The following is a 12,025-nucleotide window of genomic DNA, read 5'->3' on the forward strand; positions in this document are numbered from 1 at the left end:
TAACTTGAGTCTGTACAGTAATGTGCCCACCAAGAGTGAGGAATAGATGGAGGAGGGCTTCAGGGCTCCCTACCCATCAACACTGAACTACTTCTTGTTGATCCATTACAGAAAGGGGAAGTCACTGCTTCAAGTTTGTAGCCAATGGTCATCTCAGCATGTTCCTTTGATTAATTCCAACATTCCCATCCAGTGGTCATAAAGATGGGCCTAGTTAAACTAAATAGGTCATAAAAGAAAACAAAAACACAAGAACCTTGAAAAAGAGTGGTAATGAGTATGTGGAATAGATAGGTGCAGGACAGTGTGAAGAGCACAGAGGATGTAACCAGAATGTATATGTAAATATATGATATTATAAAAAACCTACTTAATTAATACAAATCCTATGTTTTCAAAGTTAGTAATATAATACTATGTTCTCCTGATATATATCTGTATGACAAATTATATTAATAAGTTTCTGATATGGATTCATTTCATCTTGGCTAAGATATATTAGGGTATTAGTCACTTAATACTCAATTGAATTAGTTAAATTTAGGATAACTGAGTGATGTTAATAAGTAAAAATAGCCTATTTTGCTTGTGTTTTTGGAAATCACAGATTTCCTCATATAATGTCATTTTTAATGTGGTATGAAATATTATGACAACACATTATAATAATTTATTTTCCTTATTATTTGTGTAAGCTGAACTGGTATATGTATGCTGGAGACTTCCTACTTCATGTATACACATTTTCCTATTACAGAAATATATAGCATTTTCATTGGGTTTTGAATCCACAATGTAAATTTCAGTTTTTGTGAAAATGAACATTTCATAAATATTTCTAAATTCATCTCCACAGTTTAGTATAAGTAGTATAAGTAGTATAAAAAGCTTATGAATTTGAATATTTTTATTTTTAAATAATATATTATGTATTGAGTTTATTTGTGTAAATCTGTCTGTTCTATAACATTCATTCAATGTTAAATTTTACTTGTTTCGTATGAGATAAACCTATTTTATAAAATATAACTGTATATATAACATATATTTGTATACGCTTCAAGTATTCACACACACACCTATATATTCATAGAATTCTACTATCACCTTTTATTCATGATCATTATTATTTACTTTATCATTATGTGTTGGTTTCAATAAAAACAGCCCATATAGGTAGGCTCATGAATTTGAATGGTAAGACAGTATAGGGTGGCAATGTTTGAGGACATGTGTCATTATTTGTGGAGGAATGTGTCATTGGGGGTTGGCTTTGAGATTTACAAAAACCCATGCTTGGCCTAGCTCTCTCCCAGACTGCAGAGCAATACTCTGTTCTTTGCTACTGAAATAGTGCTGCCATGTTCCACACCATGATGACAATGGATGAAACTTCAGAATGTGTATGAAAACCACTAGTTAACTCCTTTCTTTTATAAGAGTAGCCTTAGCCATTGTGTCTCTTTGCAACAATAGAACAGTGACTAGGACATTTCATAAAGTAACCTTATTTTACATAGCTCAAACGTTATTTTTCTCCAAGAACACTGAGAACATAAGTACACTGGAACATTGATTGCCATATTCCTTACTAAGTCAATTCTGTGATACATTACAATGTGTATTTTATTGTAAGAAATAATAAATAAAGACAAACACCTTTGGAGGATACTCATTTGTATTTCCAAAATTAACAGCAACAACCACAATAAAAATATCCTTTCAAGCATCTACTTTTATTTATTAACTATCTTTACAATAAAAAATCCATAGATAATTAACGTTTTCTTTTAGGATTATAGACTTTTTTTTCTTGCACATGTGTCTCTTTTTCTCTGTCTCTGTGTTGACGGGAGATGTCACTCTGTAGATATGTTTCTCCTATTGGTTAAAGAATAAAGTCCTGCTGGTGAATAGGAAAGCAAAATAGGTGGGACTAGGAGACAAAGAGAATTCTGGGAGATGAAATAGGAGGAGTCAAGATGTAGGTCATGAGAGGATAAGAGATTTGGACTCTCTCTCTCTCTCTGGTAAGACTGAAAGACCCCCACTATGCTTATTGCCTGTTTAAATTGCTCTTGCTAATTTGCCAAGGTCAAGTTATGAGAAAAGTACAGGAGGGAACCAGGTGCTGCTCTCATCCAACGCCAACCAGATATCTGTGGTCTGCAGCTTGGACCAAAGCAAGGTCAGCAGGACAGTGTCCAGTATGCTGAGATAGTCATAACTGAATTCTTTGTATTCTTTGTGCCCAACCCGAATAACCAACTGTCCTTGGTTAACTACAACTGCAACATTTAGATGAAACAATGAAATCCCTGTAACCATGCTTCTGCTTCTGTAAGCCTGCTTCTTGCCACCCCAACCCTATATAAACTGCCTGAGTTTTAACCTCAGCACGCTCAGTCCCCCGAAAGACTGAAGCGTCCAAAGGTACCTGTGTAAACAATAAACAACCTCTTGCACTTGCATCCAGTGGTCTGGTCTCGTCTCTTGGGGGCAAGGGCCTTCCCCCTGACAGGCTCCAAACTCTTGGGGTCTCGGGGGGGTCTTTCAAGACCACATGTAAACACTTAGATTGATAGAAATCAGTTAATATTTAGAGACAGCTAGCCAATAAGAAACACTAGTAACAGGCCAACAGCTCTATATCTAATATAGCATCTATGTGTGTTATTTTGGGACTGATGTGCCTGCGGGACCAGGCTGGCAGGAAACTGCTTGTAACACTGTGTCTCTTTATACATACCTCTGTTTCCCTTCCTTCCTCTGCCCTCTCTCACCCACTGTGTGGTGTGTGTGTGTGTGTGTGTGTGTGTGTGTGTGTGTGTGTGTGTGTTTTTGTGTGAATGTATATGTTATGCAGGTACAGGAAGTTGGACAGGCTCAAAGTTGTTAGATCCAATTAACTACATTTATAGGCAATGTTGAGTTGCAAGAAAGGAAGAATGTTTAGGACACAGACCAGTTTTCCTATCCTTGGAAAGAGAATGATGCTCTGAGATACAACTTTACTATAATATGATCCTGTAACATTTTAATCAATGATGTACATTGTGTTTTATCTTCAGAGTTTCATTTTTTATTATTGTTATTTTTTAATTTTACATGTCCATCCCAGTTCCCTCTCCCACCCTCCCTTTCTTCCTCCCTCTGTCCCTCCCTTTTATCCTCTCTCCCAACTCACATACACCCTGACCTCCCTCCCCTCCCCCATTCCACATGTAGGGCTATGCTACCCAGGGGTCATGTAAATCTGTCAAGTCATTTGAAATAGGGACTAGGAATTCTCTCCTGTCTCTAGGTTAAGGGAGTATCCCTCCATGGGGGATGTGTCCTAAAGGTCCTTTTGTGCACCAGGAATATATCCTGGTTCCACTCTCTAAGGTCCCTTAGACTGCTCAGTCCTTCTAGCTGAGACGCATACTCAGGGGGTCTGAGTCAGTCCCAGGTTGCATTCCCAGCTATCAGTCTGGGGGGACCCATTAGCTCTTACTTGTTCAGGGCAGCTGTCTGTCTTTATGTGTTTCTGCAACCTGGTCTTGTCTTGTCTCTCTCTCTGCATCTTGATTCTAGATCGACTCATAAGTTGTGATTTTACATTAACTTGTCTCTAAAAAAAACGAAATCTAAATAGAAGTCCCAGAAGAATTACTATGACTTCCTGTCACTTGGCATTAGAGACTTGTACTCAAAGTTAATACAGAAAATAAAATATTTTTATGCTATAAATTTTGTATCTTTATGAAATCTTAGCACCTAATGAGCAGTCCCACTGGGAGGTGACTGGGCTGTCAAGGCTTGGTCTTTATGAATGGGTTGAGTGTCTTTTCCAGATAGGCACAGAGAAGCTTATTGGCTCAATCTAGCACGTAAGATAGGGAGAAACAGCATAATGAACCAGGAAATGGGACCTTACCAAACACTGACTAACATGGTTTATTAACCTTGAAGTACTTATTTTTTTTTTTCTTGTATAACTGAAAGAACTACATTTCTATTGTTTATAAGCTACCCATTCAGTGAGAGCTTGCTGCAACCATACCTACAAACACAGGCAGAGCTCTCCAGGCACCTAATTAAGTGTGAAATTCATTCAGATCAACAGCTTCACAGAGAAAACTGGGTATGCAATGGGTATTTTAAGTAGTTTTCATATAATTTTAAACTGATAATTTAGCTTTTTGGATTAACTAAAGAAGTGAGTTAAAAGACACTAATACACTCAATTCAAGATGACTTTTAAGATTAGATACATGATTAAATGTACATGTGAAATTTTTCTCTTGATGGTATATGGTCTAATTGGTTTGCTTTCCTAAGTCACAAACTACTTATTTGATTTCTAGTTGTAAATTTACTATTGCTGTCATGGTCTATTTAATTTTCTTTCTTTCTTTTTTTTTCTTTCTTTTTTTTTTTTTTTTTTTTTTTTTTTGTTTTTTGTTTTGTTGGTCCTTTGGTGATCTGCGTTGGTTCTCTTTAACACATATAGCTGAAGGAGAGAACAGGTTCCTGTATGTTGTCCTCCAATATAGGCTTCATAGGAAGTGACATGACTACTTCCACACTGCCCTGCTAACATATGCAGTCAAGCAAAGGTTTCTGCTGAGTGGCAATAGATATTTTTAGAACTCAGGTAAATGAATATTCAGCTCCAGCTCATAAGAAACTATATTATTCATTAAAATATATAACATGCATGGCCAAGATTTAATTAAGGTCATTATGTGATATATTTAAATAAAAACATTCTGTAATTTTTAAGTGGAAATAAGGAACAGGATTGATGTAAATGAAGTCCTCATATATCTCATATATGAAATGCTCAAAAAATTAAATAATCATCAACTAGAAGAATCTGTATTTGCACTTTAGTTGGGGTTGAAGAACCTGCTTCAATTAACAAGAGGCCAGTAACACTGGAGTAAATTTTTTTGTTTACTAGAAATGGAAGGGATAATATAACACTACCTTACCTTAAACTTTCTTTTATGTTCATTTAAGACACCTTTAAGCCTGCTACTTCCAAGTTCGCCAAAGTAACATCTGCCTTGGCAGAAGTACATTGGGTTGTCTATGTCCTTGACTCTGGTCCAAATATATTAACAAATACAACATTTACACAAGCTAGACACAATTCAAAATAACTGAAGAAGATAAAGGTCAATAATGACTGTCATGTTATATCTGCAATAACTAGTCTTATTCCAAAACCAAATTTTGCAAGGTTATTCTGACCCATATCTGTCATTGATACAGCCATGGTTTTCTGCTTTTTGTCATAGAAAACATTGCACCTTTGAGGTTTGGCACCAAGTGATTCTGAGCCATTAGCTCCATCTTGGATAATAGTCAAAATTAAAGAACCGTCACTTTCTTAGTTGGTTTAATCTATAAGTTTCTATAGTTTTTCACATGGTTTATTTCAGGAAAAGGGTTTTAGGTTATTGGGGGCTGAAATGTCATCTGTAATTAAAATTCAACATTATTGATGTAAAAACTTTCAGGGAATATTTCCTCAGGGTCAACACAGACCAGATGTGGTCTAGGGAGGAAACCAAAGCTACCCCTCTATGCTGGACAGCAAACTAGGCTCCAGGGTAGAAGTTTTGAAACCATCCAGGATTCTTGGAGAGAGGTGGAATAACCACAGTATGGGAGTACCAGAGTCCCTGAAGGAAGGCAGAAAAGAGTATTTGTAAAGTGATAGCCAAAGTTACAGTAGAAACACCAGAGTATTGGAGATGCTAAGAATGTGGAATGTTTGCCAAGGAATGTACCAAGTGAAGAGTGGTTGTGTCAGAAGCCTATGAGAACAGTTTCATAAGCTCTCATGGTATAATTGGAAAAATGAATCTGTCTAAAGTTTGAGGACCAAAAAAATTATGACTCTCATACATCAGACTTCATTTCGAGCTAAAGAATTTGAACTACAGTGTTAGAATTTGTTTTCATTTATTTATGTTTGGTTTAGTACTATTTTTATTCCTTTTGGGATAAAAAGCTACATCCTTTACTTTGGATTTTACAGGAGTTCATATGAAATTAAGGGTTTAGAATTTTAAAGAAAACTTGGGCTTATAAATCATGTGAAATTTTATCAATGGTAAACTCGTACAAATAATGTATAGGGATAGAAATATTTAATATTTTTCTCTTCCATTTACAAATAATTTTAGAAAATAAGCAGAGACGATACCCATTTATTTTTCTGAAACTCGTATCTTTAGGAGAGCAAAGTATGTTAATAAATTAATACAATTAATATGCAATCAGAAGGAGAGAAAAAGTTCATCATATCATCAGCCAATGAGAAAGGACAAGCCCGAGGACATTTAAACAAATGGCAAAATGCATGGTTCTGTAAATTTAGAATATACTTCTCATTTTCTCTTAATAAAAAAATGCAATGTTTTATAAAATGAGATTTATTTTAACACTGAAATTAAAATTAGTATAAATAAGAAAAGGGGCAAAACATGTTGAGTATTACATTTGAATTATATAAATTTAAAAAAATTGTATGATGTGGTATTATATTAATGAACGTGTTATTACTAGTACTGTTCTGCCAGTCTGGTCCCAGAGGCATGTCAGTTCCAAAATAACACACAGAGACTCTATTAGTTATAAAGCTGTTGGCCAATGGCTAGAGTTTCTTATTGATTAGCTCTGTCTTAATTATTAACTTATTTTTATTGATCTAAGTATTTCTTCATAGTCTTAAATTACAGAGAACACCAGACTCATGTGTCCTCTCTTCCTAAGGTCACATCTTCACCATGTCCTACATTTCCCAGAACTCTCCACCTCTCCTAGTTCCACCTCTCTTGCTTCCCTTTTGGCTATCTAAATAAAAAGAAGGGATTTTAAATTTAACATAGTAAAATATATAACAAAACAATTCTTAACCAAAAACTATAATTACAATATTTAGTCCAATAACATTTAGCAGGATTTAAGAAAATATTTTATCTTTCTTTGTGAGTCTAAAGTCATATATGTAATTTCTCTTTTATAATAACTAAGGAAAATTATAACCATAAATATATTTCTTTAACTCCATCAAAGAACCCAGAAGGCTCAAATATATATATATATATATATATATATATATATATATATATATATTTATTTATATATATTCTAGAATTGACAGAGACAGCTCACTGTCTGTAAAGTCACTCAAAGTTTGTCTGAAATGTTGGGGCATCCATCTTCAGCCAATAGTCCATAGTGCATCCGGAAGACTTGTCAGTGAAGCAGTAAATTTTAAACTGTCCACATGATTTGGAAGTTTCTCAGTCATTTCTCTGTGTCCTGTAGAATGTCTGGTAGACTCTTCCATGTAGCAGGAACCCTTTTGGACTGTCCATCTTATTTTGCAAGTTTAGCTGTCACTTCCCTGTGGGTCCTGCAACATTCAAACAGTCCAGGCAAGAACAGTTTCTTGCTGAAATGGCTAGTCATGCCATATTGAAAGTAAACTCCATAAAGAGATTTTTAAATATCCACCTTCCTTTCTGACACAAGTGGTGTTGCCAGGAGCAGTTATACCCCATAGCCATGAAAAATCCTAAACCATTTTAAATGCCATATTCTGTAGGTCTTTGAAAGGTTTGAAGTATATCTATCCATCTCAAATAAATCTCTGTATATCTAGAAATCCTAACTAATGTAAGTTTTGATTATTGTAAGTTTTTATGTACAATCTGTACTTAATTATATATTACATTTTAAAAGATCTGTATAAAGAAAATACCTAAATAATAGGAGAAATTTACACATCACAAAATTGACCTTAATTAAATTTGTTTCAATAAATGAAAGTCCATATCAATGCAAAGTGTTCATTCCTTTATCATTTTCCTCTTTTTTCCTTTAAGAAGAGATTGACTATAATCATTGCCATTTATGATCAATCCAATTTAAATAAAAACAAACATTTTTAAACAATATTTGGGAATATGGGCATTGTTCTTTACAAATTGTTTCCTGCTGGTTAGGGGTCCTGAAACACCATGGGGATCATGAGAAAACAGAATCCTGACCAAATCCTAGCTGTAGATTTTTCTGCAAGGCTGCACCGTTCTGGGTGTCTTGGAAGATGAATTAGTATTTAAGCAATCTTTTTGTGTGCACAGTGAAAGCTCTATTCATGAGTAGAACCTATCTCATTAAAAACACATTTGAGTGTTTGTTTCACATAGTTAAAATTTGATACAAATACATCATTTTTTTATGGTACTATGTAAACTTTAAAAAGAAAACTTGTTATCAAAACTTTCAGACGTTTTTGATATTGAGTGTAACAAATTATTTAAAAAAATAAACTTTATGAGAAGAGGAATAAATATGTAGAAATTTCATATTTCTTTTCATTGAACTACAATATCTTTCTAAATATTCTGATATAAAAATTGTCTACAAACGCGCATTCTAAGTTAACTCAAAATGTAGAGTTTTGAAAGAGAAATGGAGTAACATTTTGAAAGTAGAGTGTGATTTAGTAGTGTTAATTAGAGTCTTATTAGTAGTTATATGCACCTGTGTGGTGATTATTCACTCAAAGCTCAAAGATTCATGCGAAATTTAATTTTCCTCTGTCTTTGGACAAATGCAATCATGTAATGGATCCAGAAATTCTTTGGAAAGTGTAGCAATATGATAAACTAAAACCATGAGCAACAAGAGTACAATCCATGTATAAGGATATGACTTTTACTCTAAACGTGTTATGAAACTCACGTATTGGATAGGAGGAAGATGATATAAACTTAAGTCTTTGGATGACTCCTTGCTAGTTTTCTATTCCTTATTTAGAGATATTCTTTTTAATATTATTTATGCTATATTTTGAGATTGTAATATAAATGCATCATTTCTCCCTTCCCGTTCCTCCCTGCAAACCCTCATATATTCCCCTTCTTGATCTGTTTATAATTTATGGCCTTGCCTTTCTGCCCATCAGTTGTCTTGCACAGGAGGCAGCCATGGGACCTAGGAGCAAGAGCATGATCGTGAAGCCCCACTTCCACAAGGATTAGCAGTGACAAGTGGACACTTGGTGCAACAAGCCAGCACACAATTTCCGTAGGCACAAGACCTGGCAGATGAAAGCATGCCTCATTGCCCCTCCCCCGGGGTCAGGTCCCATCAGGCCTATAGTGAGGTGCTGTACAGAGGGATACCATAACAAGGTAGGACCTGGCAGGGGCTTCAGCCTGGAAGAACTCAAGGAGGCTGATATCCATAAGAAAGTAGCTCGCACCATCTACATCTCTGTGGACTCAAGGAGGCAAAACAAATCCACTGAATTGCAGGCCAATGTGAAGCTCCTGAAGGAATACTGTTCCAAGCTCACACTTTTCCCCAGGAAGCCTTCTGCTCCAAAGAAGGGAGATGACCCGTGATGCCCTTGCAGAATATCTACAGAAAGTAGAAAGCCAGAGTTATCACAGAAGAAGAAAAGAACTTCAAGGCTTTTGCTGGACTTCGCATGGCCCGGGCCAATATGCTACTCTTTGGCATCTGAGCAAAAAGGGCAAAGGAGGCTGCAGAGCAAGATATTGAAAAGAAAAAGTAATGAGGTGATGTGCTATTGGAATATTGCAATTAATTTTCCATAAAGCAAAAAATAAAATAAAATAAAATTAGTGGCCTCTTTTATTCTTTGATTCATTGATTGTTGTTACATATATATATACCATTCTTTAATATATTTTCTTTAGTATATTTCTTTAATATATATTCTTTAATATATTTAATATATACATTATGCATATATAAGCATAATGAAAATATATTCAAGAGTGTTATTATATATAGATAACACATATAACACACACATACACACACACACACACACATATATATATATATATATATATATATATATCATCTTACTAGTAATATAGGTGTTAAGGGGACTGATCAATGGGTGTACAATTGTGAAGAATTTATGTACATTACTATTCTTATTTAAAAACATTTTTCCATAAAAGAAATATAATTACCAGTTGTTCTATGTGTTCCCTGTTGTTTTGCTTGGTTGGTTTTTGTTATATTTTTATTTTGTTTTCATTTTTGTCTACTAAACACAAGATAGTCTATCTGGAAAGAAGAAATTTCAATTGATAGGGTGCGTTCTTAAGACTGCCTGGTAAGCAAATCTATGGATAATTTTCTTTGTTTTCTTGTTTGATGTGGAAGACCCAGCCCACTCTTAAGTGTTGCCATCATTATGTAATCGAAAAAGCCATGAGGTGAGTCAGTAAGAAACATCATTCCATATTCTCTGTTTCAGTCTTTGTTTCAGATTTCTGCCTTGAGTACTTGATGTGACTTAAATCAGTAATAGGATTATAAGCTTCAAAGTGAAACAGACCCTTCCTCCCCAAGCTGGTTTTTGTCATGGTTTTGTCACCATAATAGAAATCTAACTAGAATGTCACTACTACAGTAATTTTTATAGAATGGCAACTACACTTGATTTCTCAATTCTCAGCTGTCTAAAGACTTCTGAGTAAAGGCTTCCTTTCCCTCCCCCCTGTGTTCTTTGTCTTGTATCTTTCTATTCTACCATACATGTTGCTGAAAATATTATTATACTCATAATTTGTTTTACTTAAATGCTCAAATTCAGTTATTAGATAAAAAGTTAATCTTTTCAGGCAATCATAATGAAATCATCTATGACATAATTTCACATTTCTTTGATTTATTGATGGACTTAGGCCCTAAGGAAGCTAATTGATCTCTAAACACATGCACACATGACCAATGTTAATTAGACTTAGTAAGCCATATATTAACTTGTAAGAGGAACTCCTGAACTTAAGAGGGATTGGGGGGATAGAGGAGGAGCTGGAGTGTGGCTTAGGGGTGTGGAAATGAAACAAATATTGTACATTTGTGTATAATGTGAGTAAACAACTTTTATATTAAATATAGTAAGCAGTGTAAACTACGAATTCTTGCATTGGACTTTTCAGGAATTTTAAAATTACATGAAAACATACGCTATCTGAGTATTTGAGATTGAAAACATTGTCTGACAAAATAGTTTATAATGAAGTATATAAACAGCATACCATGTTTCACAAGGGGTACTTTAAATCCTGAGTTTTCTACATTTCTTTTATTTTTAGAGGTAAATAAAATGTTTTATTCCCTGTCTTTTTCATTTATAATTGCTGTGCCTTTTTCATCTGAAAATGGAAATGTAAGTGACTGGAATACTCCAAAACCATAGCTCTATTGACTTAATGAGACCCCGAGTCTTGCAAGGTATGCATTTTTCACTCTTTAATTAATTTGCTTTATATTTGCATTTCATTGATTAATGTTTACAGAACACCAAAGTAAAAGAATAGAGATCAATATAAACTGGAGGAGAAGAGCAGTGATTCTTTGTAAAGTTGAGTGAGTGCAGGAGAGAGGGAGGTGTTTCAATTGAGGATAATTTCATAAACTACCAGTTTTCTAGTTATCATTTTAATTCTATGGCAAACTTTGTTTACCACAACTTCAATTGGCAATTATTCAGATAATGAATGGGTAATGAGGATACACTGTGGATTTATTCATATTTGTTATGTATTCACATTTTGTTTTTCCATTGTTCTCATAGGGACATTCCTGTTTCATTTAAAGTTGTTATTCTATTCCTCTGCCTCCAGTTAGATTATGAATTTTATGAATTTGGGTGATTTTAATAACAAGAAACCCTTAATAATAAAAATAAATAGTGATGACATGTCACTTCTGGAAAATAAAGTTGAATTATATCACTAACTTTTTATGATAGTCTCACAGACTATCATATTCAAAAGTCTACTTTTGAATTCTTATCTCCATCTTATTTAACAAAAACTAAAATAATGAGAGATCAAAAGCACATGTACAGCACTTACATTATCACAGTGGACTGAGGTTCAAAGACAGATCATTCAATACATCCCTTAATTTTGAGTATATGAGTGAAATAGCATCCATTCACAAGATCTAGGAAATGGAATTA

At 34.3% G+C, this 12,025-nt stretch overlaps 1 pseudogene; it reads left to right on the plus strand.

The window, feature by feature from the left end:
- The first annotated feature begins 8,996 nt into the window (after window positions 1-8,996).
- Window positions 8,997-9,589, plus strand: LOC127232473 (60S ribosomal protein L13-like; annotated as a pseudogene).
- The last annotated feature ends 2,436 nt before the right edge of the window (window positions 9,590-12,025 follow it).

Source organism: Phodopus roborovskii, unplaced genomic scaffold, assembly GCF_943737965.1.
Source record: "Phodopus roborovskii unplaced genomic scaffold, PHOROB, whole genome shotgun sequence".
Lineage (NCBI taxonomy): Eukaryota > Metazoa > Chordata > Mammalia > Rodentia > Cricetidae > Phodopus > Phodopus roborovskii.